This window comes from Triticum urartu, chromosome 4A (genome assembly GCF_056163025.1).
Source record: "Triticum urartu cultivar PI428250 chromosome 4A, HENAU_Tu73, whole genome shotgun sequence".
Lineage (NCBI taxonomy): Eukaryota > Viridiplantae > Streptophyta > Magnoliopsida > Poales > Poaceae > Triticum > Triticum urartu.
The window spans coordinates 518,765,095-518,790,325 of record NC_141876.1 but is presented as its reverse complement, the minus strand read 5'-3'; positions in this window follow the sequence as shown (position 1 = coordinate 518,790,325).

The following is a 25,231-nucleotide window of genomic DNA, read 5'->3' as shown; positions in this document are numbered from 1 at the left end:
ATTTCAGCATGTGTCAGTTTTCACTATGTCTGAAAACTGATTATGTTTTCGCTATGTTCACGTGCTTGCAATTGTATTTTCTGATCCCTTTTGGTTCAAGGTCACTAAGGGACTTTTGTTAAGCTTGTTGAGTAGCTCCATGAAATGTCTTTCTTTGTCATGTTCAGGTCCTGTAGCATGTTGTTTTGTTGCTCCGAAGAGGGCTATATGATCTGAAATTCCAGACAAGTGTTAATTTCACTAAGTCTGAGATCTGTTTTACCATTTGCGTTTTTGCCTTGCTTGTTTGAACCTGTTAATGGATGATTTGGCCGTAGCTCAGTGCTAGACTTTTGTTAAGCATCTTGTGTCCGTCCCTGCCATGTATTTTTTTGTCATGTTTGGGTGCTGTAGCATGTTCATCTCATTGCATTTAGATGCCTACTTGCTGTAAATTGCAGACCGGTGTCATTTTTGAATCGCTTGCCATTTCCAAACCGTAACTCCGATTCCGGCGTTCTTTATATCGTTTTCAAGCGATTTCATCTAATCTTTCCAGTGGCACACTTGGATTTCCAAGTTGAGGCCAGGTTCATGCATTTCCTGTCATATCTTGCTTTTGGCATCCCGCATCGCATCCCGCATAGCATATCATCATTTCATCATATTGCTTGTTCTCGCACGTGGATGATTGTATCCTTGTTGCATGTTTGTCTTGTTCTAGGTAGATCCGGGAGACGAGTTCACTAATGAGGAGCCCGTTGAGTTTGCTTTCAAGGATCCAGTCAACTCTGACAACTGTGCAGGCAAGATGATCATACCCTCGAAATCACTACTATCTTTGCTATGCTAGTCTTGCTCGCTCTTTTGCTATGCCAATGCTACGATGCCTACCATTTGCTTGCAAGCCTCCCAAATTGCCATGTCAAACCTCTAACCCACCATTGTCCTAGCAAACCGTTGTTTGGCTATGTTACCGCTTTGCTCAGCCCCTCTTATAGCGTTGCTAGTTGCAGGTGAAGATTGGAGCCCGTTCCTTGTTGGAACATTTATTTACTTGTTGGGATATCATTATATTGCTATGTTATCTTAATGCATCTATATACTTGGTAAAGGGTGGAAGGCTCGGCCTCTCGCCTAGTGTTTTGTTCCACTCTTGCCGCCCTAGTTTCCGTCATATCGGTGTTATGTTCCCGGATTTTGCGTTCCTTACGCAGTTGGGTTATAATGGGAACCCCTTGATATTTCGCCTTGATTAAAGCTTTTCCAGCAATGCCCAACCTTGGTTTTACCATTTGCCACCTAGCCTTTTCTTTCCCTTGGGTTCTGCAGACTCAAGGGTCATCTTATTTTTAACCCCCCCGGGCCAGTGCTCCCTCTGAGTGTTGGTCCGAACTGAGCTGCCTGCGGGGCCACCTCGGGGAAACTTGAGGGTTGGTTTTACTCGTAGCTAGTCTCATCTGAGTGTGCCCTGAGAACGAGATATGTGCAGCTCCTATCGGGATTTGTCGGCACATTCGGGCGGTGTTGCTAGTCTTGTTTTAACCTGTCAAACTGTCTTGAATTACCGAGATACCGAGTCTGATCGGAACGTCTTGGGAGGAGGTCTATTCCTTCGTTGACCGTGAGAGCTTGTCATGGGCTAAGTTGGGACTCCCCTGCAGAGATTGAACTTTCGAAAGCCGTGCCCGCAGTTATGGGCAGATGGGAATTTGTTAATGTCCGATTGTAGATAACTTGAACCTTAACTTAATTAAAATGAATCAACCGAGTGTGTTACCGTGATGGCCTCTTCTCGGCGGAGTCCGGGAAGTAGACACGGTGTTGGATTAATGTTTGCGCAGGTTGCTCTCTAGTTTCTCGCTCGCCCTTTGCCTCCTCTTCTCGCTCTCCTTTGCGAATAAGTTAGCCACCATACTTGCTAGTCGCTTGCTGCAGCTCCACTCATATTTTACCTTGCCTTTCCTATAAGCTTAAATAGTCTTGATCGCGCGGGTGCGATATTGGTGAGTCCCTGTGACTCACAGATTACTATTACACCAGATGCAGGGCCTGATGATTCCGCTCTAGGAGACGCGTATGAGCCCAAGTGGGAGTTCGACGAAGACTCTCAACGTTACTATGTTTCCTTTCCCGATGATCAGTAGTGGTGCCCAGTTGGGGGTGAACGGGACCGTTGTCGCATGTTGGGTTCTCTTTTATTTGGCGCCGTAGTCGGGCCATGATTGTTTGGATGATGCAATGTTATTTATGCACTTGATTGACGTGGCGAGTGTAAGCCAACTATGTTATCTCCCTTTTTATCATCATATTACATGGGATGTTGTGAAGATTGCCTAACTTGCGACATATGCCTTCAATGCGATTATGTCTCTAAGTCGTGCCTCGACACGTGGGAGCTATAGTCACATCGAGGGTGTTACAAGTTGGTAATCAGAGCCTTTCCCGACCTTAGGAGCCCCATTGCTTGATCGTTTTAGCGGCCGAGTTGTGTCTAGAAAAATGTTTTGAGTCTTTTAGGAATTATATATCGGAGAGTTTAGGAATTCTTTTTACTTCACAGTCTCCTCATCGCTCTGGTAAGGCATCCTGATGTAGAGTTTTGGCTCTTCTCTTCTCAAATTTCATCAATTTTTTTTTAGGATCACGCGGGTATCTTGGAATCGTTCCGATGGTTTTATGATGAGAACATTGTCTTGGTGCCTCCTGTCAGGGGTTTAGTGGAAGTGTCCCGGGGAGTTGAGCTCCGAGGTGTTGTCGTCATAATTTTATCGTTGCAGTTCTAGAATACCTGAGTTTAGTACGCCGACATCGAAAACCTCTTTTATGCAGTTCGTTGGTGAGATAACCTCGACGCCACCCAGTACTGGGGCGGGAGTTCGGGAGTATCGCCATAACTTGTATAACGGATGCTTTTCGAAGGTTGAGGTAGATGATTTCTGAAGGTTTCTTGGTTATGTGTTGAAGGATGGATACAGCTGGATGTAGGATTTGTTAGTTTTGGGTGAGATATTATGCTTCCCCTGTATCCCCAACACCTGATTGCATAACCGGAAAGGTTCGGGAGTTTCATAGGTGGGAATTCTAGTAGCTCTAGTTCTTCTTCCACGGATATTGGTTTGAAGTTTGGGATTTCTTACCGATTATTCGTTCTCGATCCGTACCTTGTTGATTTATTTCTTTACCTAAATTCTACGTGGCTTCTCAATTTATGGATATGTGACCATTTCAAGAGAAATGCATTCGTTCATTTTGTTCGGATGTGAACACTATATGCTGCAATTTTCATTCCGTTGGATTCAGCTTCAATACTTATCTATCAATGTGCTAATGGTGGTCAACCTCTTCAGGATGGCTCCTCCAATGCGCACGACTCCGAATCCTGATCCGCCACCACCTCCACCTCCTCCAGAGGCATGGCAAGCTGTGATGGCCACAACCAATGCAAACACACAGCTGATCATGCAAATTCTTCAAGAGCGCAATCAAGGCAACCAAGGGAATCAAGGCAGCAATCAAAGTCACTTTGCTACACTCAACCAGTTCTTTGCTAATGGGCCAAAGACTTTCAGCAATTGTGTTGAGGCAACCGATGCTGACGATTGCCTAGTGGATCTGTGCAAGCATTTCGAGTGCAGTAACGTCAGGCCTGAGGACTTTGTTAAGTTCGCTTCCTTCCAACTAAAAGATCAAGCTGCAGAATGGTTCCAGCAGTACAAGGACTCCAGAGGTGGACGTGTTATCACTTGGGATGATTTCCGTCGAGATTTCCGAGCTCATCATATTCCGCAGAGCGTGGTTGAAAGCAAGCGTGAGGAATTCCGCAATCTGAAGCAAGGCTCTTTGTCTGTCTATGACTACAACAAGTTGTTTCAGAAGCTCGCCCGCTTTGCCAAGCAGGACATCCCTGATGAGAAGAGCATGATATACAAGTTCAAGGGTGGTCTCAAAGAAGATATCCAGCTAGCTCTTGTTCTCTTCGAGCCCTTGAGGTACAATGAGTTCTACAACATGGCGCTGAAGCAAGAGGCTGCTCAGTTGAGATGTGATGCTTCCAAGAAGCGAGTCAGAGATGTTACTCCTTCTTCCTCTACTCAAGTGGCCAAGCAGCAAAAGTTTTGGCTTCCTCCTCCTCCGTTCCGTCAGCCGTTTCAGCAGAAGAGCAAAGGTGGCAGTGGTTCTTCCCACCCACCCAACCCTGGCTTTCAGAACAAGACTTCGTCTCAAGCCCCAAGATCGAGTGCTCCGTATCACCGTCCGCTTTCAGAGGTCACGTGCAACAAGTGCCAACAGAAGGGTCACTATGCCAACAAGTGTTTCAACCAGAGGCGTCTTCCTCCTCCTCCTCCTGTTAGATCGGCAAGTACAGCTGTGGTCAACCATAACCCCAAGCATGCCAAGGTCAATTTGATGAATGCAGCTCAGGCAGAGGACTCGTCAGATGTGATCATGGGTAACCTTCCTGTTAATGATATTCCCGTAAAAGTACTTTTTGACTCTGGTGCATCGCATTCCTTCATGTCATTCCCATTTGCATCGGAGAACAATTTTAGTACTAAGGCTTTACCCAGAGCTATGCAAGTCGTCTCTCCGGCTAAGCGTCTGAGTTCTAGTTTGATGGTTCCGGATATTTCTATCTTGATGGGTGATTTCAAGTTTCTGGCTTCTCCAATGGTTCTTGGTAACTCGGATATTGATCTTATTCTTGGGATGGATTGGCTTTCTAAGCACAAGGCTCAGCTTGATTGTGCAGCCAGGCAGATTCAATTGACTCATTCGTCTGAGGATGTAATTGTCTTTGCCGCTCAGGATAATACCATCCGTCTGTTTTCTCTCAATGAGAAGGGTGAATTGGATGCCATCTCTCAAATTCCAGTCATTTGCGAATATCAAGACGTCTTTCCAGAAGAGCTTCCAGGAATGCCTCCGCACCGGCTAGTTGAATTCGTTATTGATCTTGAGCCCGGTACGGAACCTGTGTGCAAGCGTCCTTACAAGCTCGGACCAGAAGAGTTGAAGGAGCTGAAGAAGCAACTCGATATTCAAGAAAGAATGGGTCTCATCCAGCCTAGTTCTTCTCCGTGGGGTTGTGGTGTTCTTTTTGTGAAGAAGAAGGATGGAACGGGCCGACTTTGTGTTGATTACCATCCAGTGAACAAGAAGACCATCAAGAACAAATACCCACTTCCCAACATCAATGAGCTGTTCGAACAACTCAAAGGTGCCCAAGTATTCTCCAAGCTTGATCTCCGTATGGGTTATCACCAGATTCGCATTCGTGAAGAAGATATTCCCAAGACAGCATTCAGAACAAGCTTTGGTTCATATGAATACACTGTCATGTCTTTTGGCCTCGCCAATGCTCCTCCGACGTTCTCTCGCATGATGAACTTCATCTTCAACGCCTACACCAATGACTTCGTTTTGGTCTATCTCGACGACATTCTGGTTTTCTCAAAGAACAAGGAAGATCATGCCAAGCACTTGCGTTTGGTTCTTGATAAGCTCAGGGAACATCAGTTCTACGCCAAGTTCTCCAAGTGTGAGTTTTGGCTTGATGAGGTTCTTTATCTTGGTCATATCATCTCTGCCAAGGGCATTGCCGTGAATCCTGAGAAGGTCTCCGCAATTGTGAATTGGGAACCTCCTCAGAATGTGAAGCAACTCCGCAGTTTTCTCGGTCTTGCAAGCTATTGCCGAAGATTCGTTGAAAACTTTTCTAAGATCGCGAATCCTCCCTCTAATCTTCTTCAGAAGCACGTCAAGTATGTTTGGTCTCCGGAGTGTGATATTGCTTTCAACACTTTGAAAGAGAAATTGATCACTGCTCCAGTTCTGACTCCGCCTGATGAATCCAAGCTGTACGAGGTCTTTTGTGATGCCTCTCTCCAAGGTCTTGGCGCAGTATTGATGCAAGAGAAGAAAGTTGTTGCTTATACCTCTCGCCAGTTGAAGCCTAATGAGAAGAACTACCCCACTCATGATCTCGAGTTGGCGGCAGTTGTGCATGCTCTTTTGACTTGGAGACATCTTCTATTGGGAAGAAAAGTGGACATTTTCACTGATCACAAGGGTCTCAAGTACATCTTCACTCAGCCTAATCTCAACCTCAGGCAAACTCGATGGGTCGAAATGATTCAAGAGTATAATCCGAGTATCGAGTATACTCCAGGCAAGGCCAATGTGATTGCTGACGCATTGAGCAGAAAGGCCTACTGCAACAGTCTGATTCTTAAGCCTTATCAACCCGAGCTTTGTGAAGCTTTCCGCAAACTTAATCTGCAAGTTGTTCCTCAAGGTTTCCTCGCCAACCTTCAAGTCTCTCCTACCTTAGAAGACCAGATTCGCCAAGCGCAGCTTCTTGATGCTATGGTGAAAAAGGTGAAGATTGGGATTGCCAAGAGCCAGTCCAAGTACAAGTGCTACCGCCTTGATGACAAGGACACTCTCTTCTTCGAGGATCGTATTGTTGTACCCAAAGGTGACCTCCGTAAAGTGATCATGAACGAGGCTCACAATTCTCTCCTCTCCATCCACCCTGGGAGCACGAAGATGTATCAGGACCTTAAGCAAGCTTATTGGTGGACTCGAATGAAGCGCGAGATTGCTCAATTCGTGAATGAATGTGATGTCTGCAGAAGAGTGAAGGCAGAACACCAAAGGCCAGCAGGTCTCCTCCAACCTCTTGCCATTCCAGAATGGAAGTTTGACCACATTGAAATGGACTTCGTGACTGGGTTTCCAAAGTCCAAGCGTGGAAATGATGCTATATTCGTTGTCATCGACAAACTCACCAAAGTGGCTCACTTTCTGCCTATCAAAGAGTCGATCACTGCAGCTCAATTGGCGGAACTCTATACCTCTCGTATTGTCTCTCTGCACGGTATTCCTCAAGTGATCTCTTCAGACCGTGGCAGCATCTTTACCTCGAAGTTTTGGGATTCTTTTCAGAAGGCCATGGGCACGAACATCCGCTTTAGCACAGCTTTCCATCCTCAAACTAGCGGTCAAGTCGAGCGTGTCAACCAGATTCTTGAAGATATGCTCAGGGCTTGTGTGATCTCCTTCGGCATGAAGTGGGAGGATTGTCTTCCTTATGCTGAATTCTCCTACAATAACAGTTTTCAAGCAAGTTCGGGCAAGGCCCCTTTTGAAATTTTGTATGGCAGGAAGTGCCGTACCCCTCTCAACTGGTCTGAAACCGGTGAACGTCATCTTTTGGGTAATGACTTAATCACAGAAGCAGAAGAAATGTGCAAAGTCATTCGTGATAACCTCAAAGCGGCCCAATCCCGCCAGAAGAGCTACTATGATAGTAAGCACCGTGATTTGGCTTTCGAGATCGGAGATCATGTTTACCTCCACGTCTCTCCTATGAAAGGTACTCGTCGCTTCGGTATCAAAGGGAAGCTTGCCCCTAGATACGTGGGACGTTTCAAGATTGTCAACAAGAGAGGCGACCTCGCCTATCAACTCGAGCTTCCTTCAAACTTTGCAAATGTTCATGACATGTTCCATGTCCCTCAGCTTAGAAAGTGCTTCAAGACTCCTGACCGCACCGTCAACTTCGAGGACATTGAGCTCCAAGAAGATCTCTCTTATCGTGAGCACCCAGTTGCTATTCTTGAAGAGACTGAACGCAAGACTCGCAACAAGTCAATCAAATTTCTCAAAGTCAAGTGGTCACACCATTCCGACCGTGAAGCTACCTGGGAATGCGAGGATCACCTCCGTTCTGAGTACTAGGCGTTCTTTCAGTCCTAGATCTCGGGACGAGATCCTTTCGTAGTGGTGGAGTGTTGTAACACCCCGGATGTAACTTTCCCAATTTGTACTCCAACTCTTGACGTTTCCGGTGTTAAGTTATTTTATTTTCTCGGGTTCGGGTTTTTGTCTCCGTGTGTTGTTATCGTTGTCATGCATCTCATATCATGTCATCATGTGCATTGCTTTTGCATACGTGTTCGTCTCATGCATCCGAGCATTTTTCCCGTTGTCCGTTTTGCAATCCGGCGCTCCGTTCTCCTCTGGTGGTCGTTTCTACCTTTCTTTCATGTGTGGGGATTAAACATTTCCGGATTGGGCCGAGATTTGCCAAGCGGCCTTGGTTTACTACCGGTAGACCGCCTGTCAAGTTTCGTATCATTTGGACTTCGTTTGATACTCCAACGGTTAACCGAGGGACCGAAAATGCCTCGTGTGTGTTGCAGCCCAACACCTCTCCAATTTGGCCCAAAACCCACCTAACTCTTCTCCATCATCTAGAGTGTTCGATCACGATCGCGTGGCCGAAAACCGCACCTCATTTGGACTCTCCTAGCTCCCTCTACCTATAAATATGTGTCTCCCTCCGAAAAAATCCCGCAGTCCAAACCCTAGATCCAACTCCCGCACGCCGTCGGACATGTCCGTCCCGCCACTGGACGTGTCCGCCGCCGCCACGTCGCTCCGGCCAATACCAGGCCGCCACATCATCGCCGCCGCCCCCGCGTCCAACCGGAGCCCGCCACCTGTCCAGCGCACCGCCTACCACCGCGCCGGCCCGCGGAGCCCATCGCGGGCCCGCACGGACCCTGTTGCCGCCGCCGCCCGCAGACGCGGATCCGCACCCGCCGTCGCGCCTCCCGCCGGAGCCGCCGCTCGCCGTCACTAGCCACCGCGCCCGCGCGCCTCCCGAGGCTCCCCGTTCGCCGCCGTCGCTGCTTCAGCTCGCCGGCCGCCGCCTCCTCACCGAGATCCGCGACTTCGCGCCGCCCTGTGGAGCCCCACCGAAGACCCCGCGCCCGGATCCGGACCTCCATCGCCGACCTAGCGTCCTACCGTGGCCGCCATGCCCCGCCCTCGCCGGAGCTCCGACGGGCGCCGCCGCCGCCGAGCGGGATCGGGAGGAGCCCGATCCGCGCCTCCCCACTCGTTCGCCCGCGTGGGCCCGGCCCACCTCCTCCGCCGGTGCGAGGCCTGCCTCGCCTCCTCTACACTTGGGCCGAGCCCATGGGTGAGCAGGCCCGTCCCTTTTCCTCGCCCATGCGTCGTATAACTATTCTACGCTCGGGTGTTTTATTTCACTAAGTCCCCGTGATTCCCAGATCCATTTGCCCATGTTCATCCCATCGTAACTTTGCATCCGTAGCTCCGATTCATGCATATAGCATATCAAAATGTTCATATCAGAGAGTACATCATTTCATTACATTGCATCATTTTCATTTGAGTTCATGTTGATGCCCGAAATGCTATTAGAAGATGGCTACTTGAGATAATTGTCAGATCTGCTACTCCATTTAGCTCTGTCATTTTTGCCATGATTAATGTGTGCATGCTATGACCTGATGCTCTACATGTGTTTTGTTAAGGGTTTTGCTATCTTTCCAGAGGTGCAACCCATGTATTTTTAGGATGTGTGTGGTGACTTGTGCAAGCTTGCAAAGTGGTGCACTTGCTAATTCTGTTTTCAGGGACTTAGTAATTCCACTAAGTCCTGGATCTGTTTATCTCATGATGCCATATGCTCATGTTGTTTCCTAGTGATCCGTGCCTATTTTGAGGATGATCAGTAAGAGAGTTCTATTAATATTGTAGTGATCTATCCATCTATGTCTTTATTTGCAATTATGGAGCACCCTAGCTTAAGTAAATCGAGCTCTACTTTTGCTACTTTGTGAATCTGGGCAGATTGTCAACTTGTTTGCAATTTTGCCGATGATGTTGTGGTTGACCCGTGCATGCTATGCTATTGTTCTTGCCATGTATTGATTGATTTTTGTGCCTTCTTGATGGGTGTATGCTTGTCTTGCCATGACTTGCACAGTAGTGAGTGCATCGAGCTCATAAACATGCCTACTTGAGTTATATTTCAGCATGTGTCAGTTTTCACTAAGTCTGAAAACTGATTATGTTTTTGCTATGTTCACATGCTTGCAATTGTATTTTCTGATCCCTTTTGGCTCAAGGTCACTCAGGTACTTTTGTTAAGCTTGTTGAGTAGCTCCATGACATGTCTTTCTTTGTCATGTTCAGGTCCTGTAGCATGTTGTTTTGTTGCTCCGAAGAGGGCTATATGATCTGAAATTCCAGACAAGTGTTAATTTCACTAAGTCTGAGATCTGTTTTACCATTTACGTTTTTGCCATGCTTGTTTGAACCTGTTAATGGATGATTTGGCCGTAGATCAGTGCTAGACTTTTGTTAAGCATCTTGTGTCCGTCCCTGCCGTGTATTTTGTTGTCATGTTTGGGTGTTGTAGCATGTTCATCTCATTGCATTTAGATGCCTACTTGCTGTAAATTGCAGACCGGTGTCATTTTTGAATCGCTTGCCATTTCCAAACCGTAACTCCGATTCCGGCGTTCTTTATATCGTTTTCAAGCGATTTCATCTCATCTTTCCAGTGGCACACTTGTATTTCCATGTTGAGGCCAGGTTCATGCATTTCCTGTCATATCTTGCTTTTGGCATCCCGCATAGCATATCATCATTTCATCATATTGCTTGTTCTCGCACGTGGATGATTGTATCCTTGTTGCTTGTTTGTCTTGTTTGGGTAGAGCCGGGAGACGAGTTCGCTAACGAGGAGCCCGTTGAGTTTGCTTTCGAGGATCCAGTCAACTCTGACAACTGTGCAGGCAAGATGATCATACCCTCGAAATCACTACTATCTTTGCTATGCTAGTCTTGCTCGCTCTTTTGCTATGCCAATGCTACGATGCCTACCATTTGCTTCCAAGCCTCCCAAATTGCCATGTCAAACCTCTAACCCACCATTGTCCTAGCAAACCGTTGTTTGGCTATGTTACCGCTTTGCTCAGCCCCTCTTATAGCGTTGCTAGTTGCAGGTGAAGATTGGAGCCCGTTCCTTGTTGGAACATTTATTTACTTGTTGGTATATCATTATATTGCTATGTTATCTTAATGCATCTATATACTTGGTAAAGGGTGGAAGGCTCGGCCTCTCTCCTAGTGTTTTGTTCCACTCTTGCCGCCCTAGTTTCCGTCATATCGGTGTTATGTTCCCGGATTTTGCGTTCCTTACGCGGTTGGGTTATAATGGGAACCCCTTGATATTTCGCCTTGATTAAAGATTTTCCAGCAATGCCCAACCTTGGTTTTACCATTTGCCACCTAGCCTTTTCTTTCCCTTGGGTTCTGCAAACTCAAGGGTCATCTTATTTTTAACCCCCCCGGGCCAGTGCTCCCTCTGAGTGTTGGTCCGAACTAAGCTGCCTGCGGGGCCACCTCGAGGAAACTTGAGGGTTGGTTTTACTTGTAGCTAGTCTCATCTGAGTGTGCCCTGAGAACGAGATATGTGCAGCTCCTATCGGGATTTGTCGGCACATTCGGGCGGTGTTGCTGGTCTTGTTTTAACCTGTCGAAGTGTCTTGAATTACCGAGATACCGAGTCTGATCGGAACGTCTTGGGAGGAGGTCTATTCCTTCGTTGACCGTGAGAGCTTGTCATGGGCTAAGTTGGGACTCCCCTGCAGGGATTGAACTTTTGAAAGCCGTGCCCGCGGTTATGGGCAGATGGGAATTTGTTAATGTCTGGTTGTAGATAACTTGAACCTTAACTTTATTAAAATGAATCAATCGAGTTTGTTACCGTGATGGCCTCTTCTCGGCGGAGTCCGGGAAGTGGACACGGTGTTGAAGTAATGTTTGCGCAGGTTGCTCTCTAGTTTCTCGCTCGCGCTTTGCCTCCTCTTCTCGCTATCCTTTGCGAATAAGTTAGCCACCATACTTGCTAGTCGCTTGCTGCAGCTCTACTCATATTTTACCTTGCCTTGCCTATAAGCTTAAATAGTCTTGATCGCGCGGGTGCGAGATTGCTGAGTCCCTGTGACTCACAGATTACTATTACACCAGATGCAGGGCCTGATGATTCCGCTCTAGGAGACGCGTATGAGCCCAAGTGGGAGTTCAACGAAGACTCTCAACGTTACTATGTTTCCTTTCCCGATGATCAATAGTGGTGCCCAGTTGGGGGTGAACGGGACCATTGTCGCATGTTGGGTTCTCTTTTATTTGGCGTCGTAGTCAGGCCATGAGTGTTTGGATGATGTAATGTTATTTATGCACTTGATTGACGTGGCGAGTGTAAGACAACTATGTTATCTCCCTTTTTATCATCATATTACATGGGATGTTGTGAAGATTGCCTAACTTGTGACATATGCCTTCAATGCGATTATGTCTCTAAGTCGTGCCTCGACACGTGGGAGCTATAGTCGCATCGAGGGTGTTACACACATACGCACCCCGAATTCGGCGAGCGCAGTCGCCACCAGGGGCTACCTAAATAGTCCCATTGTCAAGCTCCTATGGCTAGGTGCAAGTGTTAAAGCATTATAGTCCGGTTGCCTAGCTCGCTGCGCTATCACCTCCTTTGTAGGACCAAGACGTTGGATTAAGTGTGAAAATGCGCCTTCTGCGAGCACCCCCGCACTATGTGCGTGGGGGCTGAAGCCAACGACTGCCATCTTTCAGATTTTGTATGTATATCTTAAAACGGCCGTACAGGAGGTGTTTCATATACTTGCAGGCACAAGTATAAAAGGCTACTACAATTCATCAAAATATTGCTTCATAATTACATATGCTATCAGAACATAGCATCCTTCGAGCACTGCGTCTCTATTACACGAGCGCCTTCAAGGACTTCCTGAAAATAGTGCTCGGAGGGTACTCGGCTTTGGTCCGAATCTCGGGATGCAACAATAGTGGTCTCCATCTCTGTCCAGTATGTCTTGACACGGGCAAGAGCCATCCATGCGCCCTCTATGCACGCTGACCTCCTCATCGCATCGATACGTCGCACCGCGCCAAGGAATTGCTGCACCAAGCCGAAATAACTCTTCGGCTCCGATCTCCCCGGCCACAGATGACCCATGACGTACTTCATGGAGAGTCCGGACAATCTATTCAGTTCGTCCCATTGAGCCAGACGATTGTCCACTGCTAGTGGACGCTCTAGATTGTGGAACTGCGACCAGAAAAGCCTTTCCACTTCGCGATCTTCTTGATCTCGAAAGTGTTCTGTTGTATCAGCAGCACTCGCTGCCAAATCCAGATAGGTGTCCTTCGCACTCCACATCCGGTCCAACAGAGCAAACTTCGGATCGCCAAACTTCCTCCGCAGCATAAAGGGCTTTCCAGCCGCAATCTGTCCGGCCTGACGCAGCTCCTCCTTCGCAGCTCTCATCGCAGAGCGAGCATCCTTGGCATCAACAACGGCCTTCTCTAAATCCGTTTGTCTCGCCCGGTCTTCTTTCTCAAGAGACTTGCAACGGTTAGCAGCGCTTTTTAACTTCACGGCCATCTTGGCCATCTCCTTCTTGCTTCGGCACTGAGCAGCCTGTTCGGCTCTCAGCTCTTCAAGTGCCTTCTCAGCAGCCGCATCACTTGTCCTGGCTTGTTCCTTAGCTCGGGCAATTCCGCCCGGAGACTTTCCATGACGGCCACACCATCTGCATCAAGCACTTACATTGTAAGATACTGGCATAAAAGCTCCTCTTACCAGATGCTGCCCGAGGAATTGCATACCTTGAGCATCATCAAGTCGCTCGTTGACGAGCACGATGTCGGCATCTGCCACGTCAAGTTGCCGCTTTAGTTCGGCAAAATCATCAGTTCGGCTCGATGCCGGACACTTCGCCACCTATAATACAAAGGCGAAAATTAGACATGGGATTATGATCCTCTGCGCGCCATCAATTTTGACAACGCACAGAGTCTCAGGGGCTACTATCTACACAGGGCGCATCTTGTTTATGCGCAACTGACAAAGAAGCACATTATCAAACGTACCTCAAAACCCGTCAGCAAACTTCTGACGGCCTCATGCAATCCGCTTTCCGCGGACGAAATCCTTCCAATCACCTTACCCATCAATGCACGGTGCTCCTCTGAGATAGAAGCTCGCCCCAGCAGAATCATCAGCTCCTCCGACCGCGCACCAGACGGTGCTGGACTCGTCCTATGACCTCCATCAAAGGCAGGACGCGGAGAACCTTGGGGGGCCATATGGCTACCTTCCACCCCTGCCGGATTCAAAGAAACCCTCCGCGACGACACCTCAGGGTCGCCCGCCTTGCTAGGCGGTACGGCAGGGGGAGGCGTTCCACTCTCCATCATCTCTGGAAGAAGATCCCTCGAAGACGAGCTCTGCTGAGAAGGACTGAGGTCCGAGCTACAAGGTAAAATCTCAGTTAATCTTCTTAGATAAAAAGTAAGGATTTCCCTCACCCCTCTAAAGGAAAATCTTTCTCTACTTACGGCTCGCTGGAGGGCTGATCCCTTCGGGGGCATAGTTCGGCCGAGGATCTCCCTGGCGCCGGGCCCTCTGACGAGGACTTCTTCCCCCGCTTTGAGGCCATGGTCTCCGGGTCGTCAGAGGCGGCCCTCTTCTTCCCCCTAGGAGAGGAATTGTCGGTTCCTCCCTTCAGAGCAGCCTCCTTCACGGAGGCCATAGTTTCCTTGTCCTCCCCCTCACTTCCCTCCAAAGGCATGATTTTCAACATCCTGACTAGCACGGGATCCGGCCTGGTCTCAGGAAGGGGAGCCGGACACCTGATCAGCTTCGCCTTCGCTACCCACTCCTGTTTAAAAGGACAACTCTTTTAGGGGCGAGTTTATGACAACTTTACGGATAGCGAGTCCGGGCACAAGGTTACTTACTTGAGTATCCGGGCGATTGCAGCTTAAACCTGCGTCCTCGGTCAAATCCGGACACATTGCTTGTGATCTGAAGAACATTTTATACATCTCCACGGGCGTTGTGCCCATAAAATGCTGGAGAGCTCGTGGTCCCTCCGGATTAAACTCCCACAGACGAAGGGAGCAACGTTTGCCGGGAAATGTTCGGCGAATCAGCATGACCTGCGTCACCTTGACCAGGTTGAGGTCTCTTTCTAAGAGATCCCTAATGCGGCCCTACAACAGGGGCACGTCTTTGGATAACCCCCAATCTAATCCTTTGTTGACCCATGATGCTAGCCGTGGTGGGGGACCCGAGCGAAAGGCAGGAGGCGCCGCCCACTTGGCGCTCCGGGGAGCGGTGATATAGAACCACTCTTGTTGCCACAAGCCGAGCTCCTCTTGAAAGGAGCCCTCGGGCCATGGAGCATCGGCATTCTTACTTATGACAGCACCGCCGCACTCTGCGTGCCGTCCCTCTATCATCTTCGGCTCCACTCCAAAAGTCTTGAGCCATAATCCGAAGTGAGGAGTAACACGGAGGAACGCTTCACACACAACGATGAATGAGGAAATGTAGAGGATGGATTCCGGAGCTAGGTCATGAAATTCCGGTCCATAATAGAACATCAGCCCCCTCACGAAGGGATCCATCAGGAAGCCTAAACCCCAAAGGAAGTGAGACATGAACACTACGCTCTCACCAGGCTGGGGACTGGGAATAGCCTGCCTTTGAGTAGGCAACCTATGCGAAATTTCGGCGGTCAAAAACTTAGCCTCTCTCAGCCTTAGCACGTCCTCCTCCGTGACGGAGGAGGGCATCCATCGGCCTTGAAGGTCGGAACCGGACATTGTCGAAGGTCTGAAGCGCCTGGAATCTGGAGCCTAGGGTGTTGGAACTCGAGGCGACAGGCGAACTTGTTTTGAGATTGGAGAAAAGGAGTAAGGCCTTGGTCTCTTTATAAGAGGTTGAATACCAGGAGCCCTCCCCGTAACCGTTTGGGACTCGCCTTTAATCGAGAAAACATGCTAACGGGCACGATTGGGTTACCCACGTCCGTATTGATGGGAATCCCGTAAATAAAGGGGACACGATCTCTGCTTTGACAAGACGTGCCAAGGAAACCGCCTCGCAAAACACACTGAGGTGGAAAAGCAAAAACGATTCGAATAAAGGCCTGGCCGTAGTGTGATGTCACGCTGCGGAATACGTCAGCAAATTAGATTTGTGTTAAAATTATTCTCTCTATGGAAATACGTGGAAGCTTATTTTGCAGAGCCGGACACTACTCTTGGTGTTTACAAACTTTTATGAAGAATTTGGAGGAGGAACCCGTCTTGCAATGCCGAAGACAATTTGCGCGCCGGACTCATCGTCATTGAAGCCTGGTTCAGGGGCTACTGAGGGAGTCCTGGATTAGGGGGTGTTCGGGTAGCCGGACTATACCTTCAGCCAAACTCCAGGACTATGAAGATACAAGATTGAAGACTCCGTCCCGTGTCCGGATGGGACTTTCCTTGGCGTGGAAGGCAAGCTTGGCGATGTGGATATTCAAGATCTCCTACCGTTGTAACCAACTTTGTGTAACCCTAACCCTCTCCGGTGTCTATATAAACCGGAGGGTTTTAGTCCGTAGGACAACTTCATCATACAACAATCATACCATAGGCTAGCTTCTAGGGTTTAGCCTCCTCGATCTCATGGTAGATCTACTCTTGTACTACCCATATCATCAATATTAATCAAGCAGGACGTAGGGTTTTACCTCCATCAAGAGGGCCCGAACCTGGGTAAAACATTGTGTCCCTTGTCTCCTGTTACCATCCGGCCTAGACGCACAGTTCGGGACCCCCTACCCGAGATCCGCCGGTTTTGACACCGACAGGCTCCATGGCATCCATCGCACCATACTCGGCAAGCATCTCACCATCCGTGTCCGCCATCTCTTTGGAAAAGGCTGCCATGAGCTGGGCGTGGGCGGACGCGATCTGGGCTTAGACAGGCTCCATCGTTGCAAGGTATGCGGTGGAGGAACGGACAGCTGCTCGAACGCTCTCAGCGATTGCCAGCTCTTCGGCCGTGAGTTGCGGACCGTTGTCGGAGAAGCTTCGTTCGATTTGTGCGGTGACCTCCAGGAGCTAGGCGTGGGAAGCCTCGACATGGTCGTCGGTGGCCTCCATCAGGGCTAAGGCCGCCACTCTGGAACGGACAGCTGTTGTGCCGCTCTCGCCAGTTGTTATCCCCGAGCCAGATGTTGCTGCTGCAGGAGTCCTGGACTAAGGGGTCCTCGGGCGTCCGGCCTGTTGGACATGGGCCGGACTGATGGGCTACGAAGATACAAGACCGAAGACTCTCACACGTGTCCGGATGGGACTCTCCTTGGCGTAGATGGCAAGCTTGGCGTTCGAATATGAAGATTCCTTTCTCCGCAACCGACTTTGTATAACCCTAGTCCCCTTCGGAGTCTATATAAACCGGAGGGCTTAGTCCGTAGAGACGATCATAATCAGATAGGCTAGACTTCTAGGGTTTTAGCCATTACGATCTTGTGGTAGATCCACTCTTGTAACCCCCATACTCTTCAATATTAATCTAGCAGGACATAGGGTTTTACCTCCATCGAGAGGTCCCGAACTTGGGTAAAACATTGTGTTCCCTGTCTCCTGTTTCCATCAACCTCAGACGCACAGTTCGGGACCCCCTACCTGAGATCCGCCGGTTTTGACACCGACATTGGTTCTTTCATTGAGAGTTCCACTATGTCGTCGTCAGGAGGTTCGATGGCCCCGTCAATCGTCTACAACAATGTTGTCTAGGGAGAAACCTTCCTCCCCAGACAGATCTTCGTATTCGGCGGCTTCGCACTGCGGGCCAACTCGCGTGGCCATCTAGAGCAGATTGATAGCTATGCCAATGGCCGTCTGGTCAGATTTGGAAGCTTGAACTACGTCGCGGATATCCGCGGAGACTTGATCTTCGATGAATTCGAGACCATGGCAGCCGCTCCCTGCCACCACGATGAACATGACTTAAATCTGTCATCGGACCATGCCTAGGGGATAGCGCCTGTAACTGCTCCAGCCTTGGATCCGGAGCAGATTGCGCCATCCGAGGACGGGAGGCTCAATCCTGCCACAGAAATCGCAGACTCAGCGGCGTCAGAGCCACACACCGACCCACCTCGAGTGGGATCCGTGTCACCGGAACCCCGGGCCCGTTTCTGGCTACAAGTTCTGAACCATGTGCATCCGCGCATGACGAGCTTGATCAGGCATCGATCGTCGAATTCAGCTCCGTGAACATATTTCGGCACTCGCCTTTAGGCGACGTGCTAAACTCATTAAAAACACTCTCCTTAGTGGGGGACTCGCAGATGAATTATATCCGGTTTGAACTGGAGGCTGACGATGAAGAATTCCTCTTCCCACCCCCACCCACTTAATAGCCACTGTCCAATACTTAACCGACATGCTCGATTACGGCTCAAAATACATCAACGATATGGACGACGATGCTGGAGAGGAGCAGGACGAAAACCAACTGTTCACCGGATGTTGGACAGCCACCTTCTCATACGATGTATACATGGTAGATGCACCAAAAGGGAATAGTGTTGATGACAAGGAAGATCCAGTTGAGGATAAACCTCCTGACATACAACCAAAACGATGGCGTCAGTGGTGCCGCTCTAAATCACGCCGCAGCAAAGACAGAAACACCGACATAGGAGAAGATAACACTCCGGACGGTGCCAAAGACAATGAAGACCCCGTTGAGGCAACTTCCGAACAAGATAATGAAGGAAATATGCCTTAGAGGCAATAATAAAGTTATTATTTATTTCTTCATATCATGATAAATGTTTATTATTCATGCTAGAATTGTATTAACCGGAAACTTAGTACATGTGTGAATACATAGACAAACAGAGTGTCACTAGTATGCCTCTACTTGACTAGCTCATTAATCAAAGATGGTTAAGTTTCCTAACCATATACATGAGTTGCCATTTGATTAAGGGGATCATATCATTAGGAGAATGATGTGATTGACTTGACCCATTCCGTTAGCTTAGCACTTGATCGTTTAGTTTACTGATATTGCTTTCTTCATGACTCATACATGTTCCTTTGACTATGAGGTTATGCAACTCCCGATTACCAGAGGAACACTTTGTGTGCTACCAAACATCACAATGTAACTAGGTGATTATAAAGGTGCTCTACAGGTGTCTCCGATGGTACTTGTTGAGTTGGCATAGATCAAGATTAGGATTTGTCACTCCGCTTGTCAGAGAGGTATCTCTGGGCCCACTCGGTAATGCACATCACTATAAGCCTTGCAAGCATTGTAACTAATGAGTTAGTTGCAAGATGATGTATTACGGAACGAGTAAAGAGACTTGCCGGTAACGAGATTGCACTAGGTATTGAGATACCGACGATCGAATCTCGGGCAAGTAACATACCTATGACAAAGGGAACAACATATGTTGTTATGCGGTTTGACCGATAAAGATCTTCATAGAATATGTGGGAGCCAATATGAGCATCTAGGTTACGCTATTGGTTATTGACTGGAGACGTGTCTCGGTCATGTCTACATAGTTCTCGAACCCGTAGGGTCCGCACGCTTAAAGTTCGGTGACGATTGGTATTATGAGTTTTGTGTTTTGATGTACCGAAGGTAGTTCGGAGTCCCGGATATGATCACAGACATGACGAGAAGTCTTGAAATGGTCGAGATGTAAATATTGATATATTGGACGACTATATTCGGACACCGGAAGTGTTCCGGGTGGTTTCGGAGAAAACCGGAGTGTCGGAGGGTTACCGAAACCCCCCGGGAGAAATAGTGGGACTTATGGGCTTTAGTGGAGAGAGAGGGCTGGCCTAGGGCAGGCCGCGCGCCCCTCCCCCTCTGGTCCAAATTGGACTAGGAGAGGGGTGCGCCCCCCTTTCCTTCTCCCTCTCCCCCTTCCTTTCCCCCTCCTAGTAGGAGTAGGAAAGAGGGGAGTCCTACTCCTACTAGGAGGAGGACTCCTCCTCCTGGCGCACCTACAGGGGCCGGCAGGCCTCCCCATTTCTCCTTTATATACGGTGCAGGGGGGGACCTCCAGACACACAAGTCGATCTGTTGATCTCTCCTAGCCGTGTGCGGTGCCCCCTCCACCATAATCCACCTCGATCATATCGTAGCGGTGCTTAGGCGAAGCCCTGTGTCGGTAGCATCATCATCACCTATCAGGCCCCCGATTCCAAGTCACATCGATCTAGACGGTAACACCTCATATCACATTGCGGCCCGGGGGGACATGGCTAGTCGTGAACCCAAAGCGGCACAGACCTATGGGGACAGGCATACATGAATCACATCGAGCATGTCGGTCATCAGCGAGAGAATCCGGGCTGTAGCACTGGGCTATCAGAACTCCGGGGAACCCGGGCTGTAGCAGGCTAGGCAGGACTCCGGAAGTCACCTTGTGACATTTCCCCGAAGGGATAGACATAGGAACGAAGTGAAACACATGCCGGCCAGTCAAGTGTCCTGAGCAGTAGTGCTGGGCTAGCAGGACTCCGGTGAACCGGGCTGTAGCGGACTACTATGGCTCGAGGAGCACTAGACTACATTTCCCCATAAGAGAGGCTGCCAAGGATAAACAACTAGATTGTCGGATCACACACATACCAAGCATTTCAATCATACGTACAATATGCTCGATATGTGCAAATACAGCATGGCATCACAACAAAACTCTACAACTCAAGTACTTTATTTAAAGGCTCTAGAGAGCCATACATAACATGCTCATACAGGTAGGGTCACATGACCCGACACTCAAGTCAGACAAGCATACAAGCACATGCGGAAGCAAATAGTCTGAGTACATACACTAGAAAGAAAGAAGGCTTCTCGAAGCCGGTCTATCTACATAGGGCCCTCCATGGCTAGGATCACCACCTGGGTGGCAAGTTACTCATCGACATCGAGGTCTACATAAAACCCATCAGAGGGGGCAGTGTTGTCGTCTGAAAACAGTAATTAAAGCAAACATGAGTACAAAGGTACTCAGCAAGTCTTACAACAGAACCTACTATACATGCTCATTCTCAAGAAGGTGGTGGAGTTATTGCAGCAAGCCAGCTTTGACTCTTGGCTAAGCTATCCTACGAGACACCACTAGTAAAATAGTTTTCGCACACGAGTCCACTAATCACCAACACAATACTCCACCGGGGATCCTCCCTCGTCATCCTACAAGAGGGCCATCCTCGGTACTCACACTTATCTTGAGTCATTTAGTAACCATTAACTTGTCTATGAACTGTATAGGCAACCAAGTAGTCCTTTACCGCGGACGCGGCTATTCGAATAGATGATGTTAACCCTGCAGGGGTGTACTTCTTCATACGCGCTCTCACCACTTACCGTCGTTTACACGACATCTACTCGGCAACCTTCAAGTGGAAGCCCAACGAGGGTGTCGGCCACGGCCTACCAAAACACTCAAGTCTCTAGTCCAGGTTTATCGCCTATCCAGGTTCCATCCGCAGGGAGTCCGGCCGAGGTTTCCACATACGGCCCCGAACGATGTGAACAGGGTCCCGAGACGCCAAACGGGCGCCCGGCATACCCGGCCATGGTGTATCTACCGCATCATAGCCCATCCCTAGGGTCAGCGCTACGCACGGCCGCCAACACATAACCTACAAACACCAGAAACTAATTGCAACTCCTGGATAGAGTACTAGGGTGATTAAGAAGCCGAGAGGGTCCATTGGTTTCGGGCCCAATGTATGGTAGTAGCTGATTCTTAAATCACACATACATATCTCAGTTCTTAGGGACGACCTCAATGAAACAACCCACCATGTACTCCTACATGGCCTCTCACCGATACCTTTACCAAAACATGTTTAACACATCCCTCACATTACTGACATAATAATTTCACTCTAGCCCATCACCCAGATGAACCAGACCTGACACAACTCTAAGCATAGCAGGCATAGCAAGGTAGGAAACACATACATGGCTCAATCAACTCCTACACATGCTAGTGGGTTTCATCTAGTTACTGTGGCAATGACAGGTCATGCAGAGGATAAGGGTTCAACTACCGTAGCACACAGCAGTTTGAAACGTTGTTGCCTTAATGTAGTAAATGAGAGGAGAGGCGAGAACATGGGATTGTATCGATATGATCAATGGGGCTGCTTGCCTGATGGAGTGGTAGTAGAGTATTACCCTTTAGTTGGATACTCGGAGATATCCTCGGAGGCAGAACCTACCACGAAAGACACACAGAATATAATCAACACATGGCAATATGCAACAATATGATGCGTGCTATGACATGGCAAAATGATGTGTCCTGCCTAATGCAATGTGTAACAAGTTGAAATGAGTCCATTTGAATCAAAGATTCAAATGAAAGCTAAAGTTCTTATGCATAATAAGTGTATTAGCTTGTTTCACCTAAACAGCAAGGTTAGAGTGTTATGTCATGCATGAAACCATTACAGATGGAAAGATTGAATTTTTTTGATCATTTTTCATATATAATTTGTTTGATTTGGAGCTATGGTTGATTTTCTATGATTTTTAGAAGTTTTGGCTATTTTCTGGAACTTCCTATATAAAAATAATTCCAGAAAATAATTAACCGCGTCAGCACTGCGTCACTGTGACGTCAGCAAGCCAAAGGCGCCAGCCCAGGTCAAACCTGACTGGTGGGACCCACACGTCAGTGAAACAGCTAATTAACAGGGTTAAGTTAATACTAACTAACTGTCGGTGGGGCCTGGGCCCGCATGTCAGTGACCTAAACTAACTAAAATTAGTTAGCACTAATCCTAACCTAATTAACAGGCCGGCCCCACCTGTCATAGGCTCAGGGGGGAGTCTACCTGGGCCCACACGGGTCAAACGTGGTCAAATGGGGTCAAACTCGCCGGCATTTAGCCACCGGCGAGGCCAGACGCGGCGGGGTGGTGCGGGTTTCATGCTCCGGCGACCAAATCGACGGTGGAGAGCAGCTACGTGACGCAGGGAGTGAGCCGCATCGTTTGGTGGTAGTGGTAGAGCTCGGGGTGGCCGGGAACGACCTCGGTGACGACCTTGGCGGTCGCCGGAGTTCGGGCGAGGTCGAACCTGAGGCTACAGGGCACGGCAAGGCGCGTGGAGCGGTGCTACGGGCTGCTTGGGCTGCGACGAACGCGATGGCGTGCTCAGAATCGAGCCAGCGTGGCTGTGGCCATGATGGCGACGTGCAGAGGCAGCGGCGCGTGCAAGCGAGCTCGGTGTGGTCACTATGGTGCACAAGAAGGCAAACGGGGAGGAGCAGGAGGTAGCAGGGCTCAAGGCGCGTCGGCGAGTGGGTCGGAGGAGTCGGGGACAAGCCGGAGCAAGTAGGGCGGTGAAGTGGATCTCCGGCGATGGGCGGTGAAGATGAGGTCGACGCGGTGGCTTCAGGGCAAACGAGCGCTCAGGGCTCAGTCTGCTCGACAGAGAGGACGGTGGAGGAGCTCGTGGACACGGCGGGGCGGTGCGAGGACGACGGTGGACGTGAGAACTACGGTGGCGTGGCTGCGGCTGCGTCAGCCATGGCTTCGGGGCAGCGAAGGAGAGAGCAGGGGGGAGGAGTGAGGTGTCTAGGGGGTCGAGGGGAGGCCGCAGAGACGCGTCGAGGCGTCGCGCTGGCGCGGGCGACGGCCGGCAGGCAGGGAGGTGGCGTGGCGAGCTCGGCGGCGTCGCGGTGTCCCTCCTCTGCCTACTGGCAGAGGTAGGTGATGACTGGCACGAGCCAGATGGGCCGGGCCAGTCAGGTAAGTGGCCTCTGGCCTTTCTCTCTCTCTCTTTTCTGAATTGTTTTCCTTTTCTATTTTTCTATAAGTTTGTGGCTTTATTAAAAATAGTTAGGCACTTACAAAAATCCTAAAAATAATCATAGGCTCTATTTAGATTATTTCCAACAGCCCACACTTATTTCCAGAATTATTTGAGCATTTAAAATACCAACAGCCCACACTTATTTCCAGAATTATTTGAGCATTTAAAATATTTTATAGCATTTAAATGTCCAAATGCAAATACTATATGAGTTAATCCGATGACCTTAAGATGTCCTAGAAAAGTGTGCACCATTTTTGTCAAAGGTTTCAACCCAAAACAAAAAGGGTGTACTTTTTAGAAGGGCATTTCAGGTTCATTGAAAAAGATTTTAGTAAACCCTAGTTGGTTTAAGGGGGGTGCTGGGGGTTCTATCATCCCTAAACATGATGCTATCACTCTAATGCATGAACTAGCTAGGGTGTGACAACTCACCCCCACTCAAAAGAATATCGTCCCGAGATTTAGGATCTGTTGGGAAGAAAGTGGGGTACTCGAGTCGAAGATGATCCTCCCTTTCCCAAGTGGCTTCCTTTTCGGAATGGTGTGACCATTGAACCTTGAGAAACTTGATATTATAGCGTCGAGTGGTACGCTCGGCTTGATCAAGGATACGAACGGGATATTCCCGATATGAGAGGTTATCTTGTAGATTAAGCATTTCGTGGTCCACTCCACGGATAGGATCCGCGAAGCAACGCCTGAGTTGAGAAACATGGAAGACATCGTGAACTCTGGAAAGATGCGGAGGTAATTCCAATTGGTAGGCAACTTCTCCTTGTTTGGCAAGAATGCGAAAGGGTCCAATGTAACGAGGAGCCAATTTGCCTTTGATACCGAAACGATGAGTTCCCTTTAACGGAGTAACCCGAAGGTAAGCCTTCTCGCCGACTTCATAAGTCATGAGCTTATGTTTACGATCATATTGGCTCTTTTGACGAGATTGGGCTGTTTTCAATTTCTCATAAATAACGCGAACCTGCTCTTCTGCTTCCTGAATCATATCCGGGCCAAAGAGTTGTCTTTCCCCGGTTTCTGACCAGTTAAGAGGCGTTCGACATTTTCGTCCATAGAGAACTTTGAAAGGAGCTTTCCCAAACTAGCTTGATAACTATTGTTATAAGCAAACTCCGCGAATGGAAGGCATTTCTCCCAACCCATTCCGAATGAGATGACAGAAGCTCGGAGCATATCTTCCAGAATTTGGTTTACTCGCTCTACTTGACCACTGGATTGAGGGTGGAAGGCGGTGCTAAAAGAGAGACGAGTTCCCATAGCATTTTGGAAACTTTCCCAAAATCGAGAGGTGAAGAGACTCCCACGGTCTGAGTTAATTTCCAATGGGACACCATGAAGAGACACTATTCGGGAGATGTATAAATCAGCTAGCTGGCTAGCGGTGATACTCTCACGAACAGGTAGGAGATGGGATACTTTGGAAAGACGATCGATCACGACGAAGATAGCATTGTTCCCTCTCTTGGTCCTGAGAAACCCAGTAATGAAATCCATACTGATTTTATCCCATTTCCACTCAGGAATAGCCAAAGGTTGAAGGGTGCCAGCAGGCCGTTGGTGCTCTACTTTAACACAATGACAGAAGTCGCAGTTAGCAATGTATTGAGCAATTTCTCTCTTCATCCTAGTCCACCAAAACCTCTGGCGTAGGTC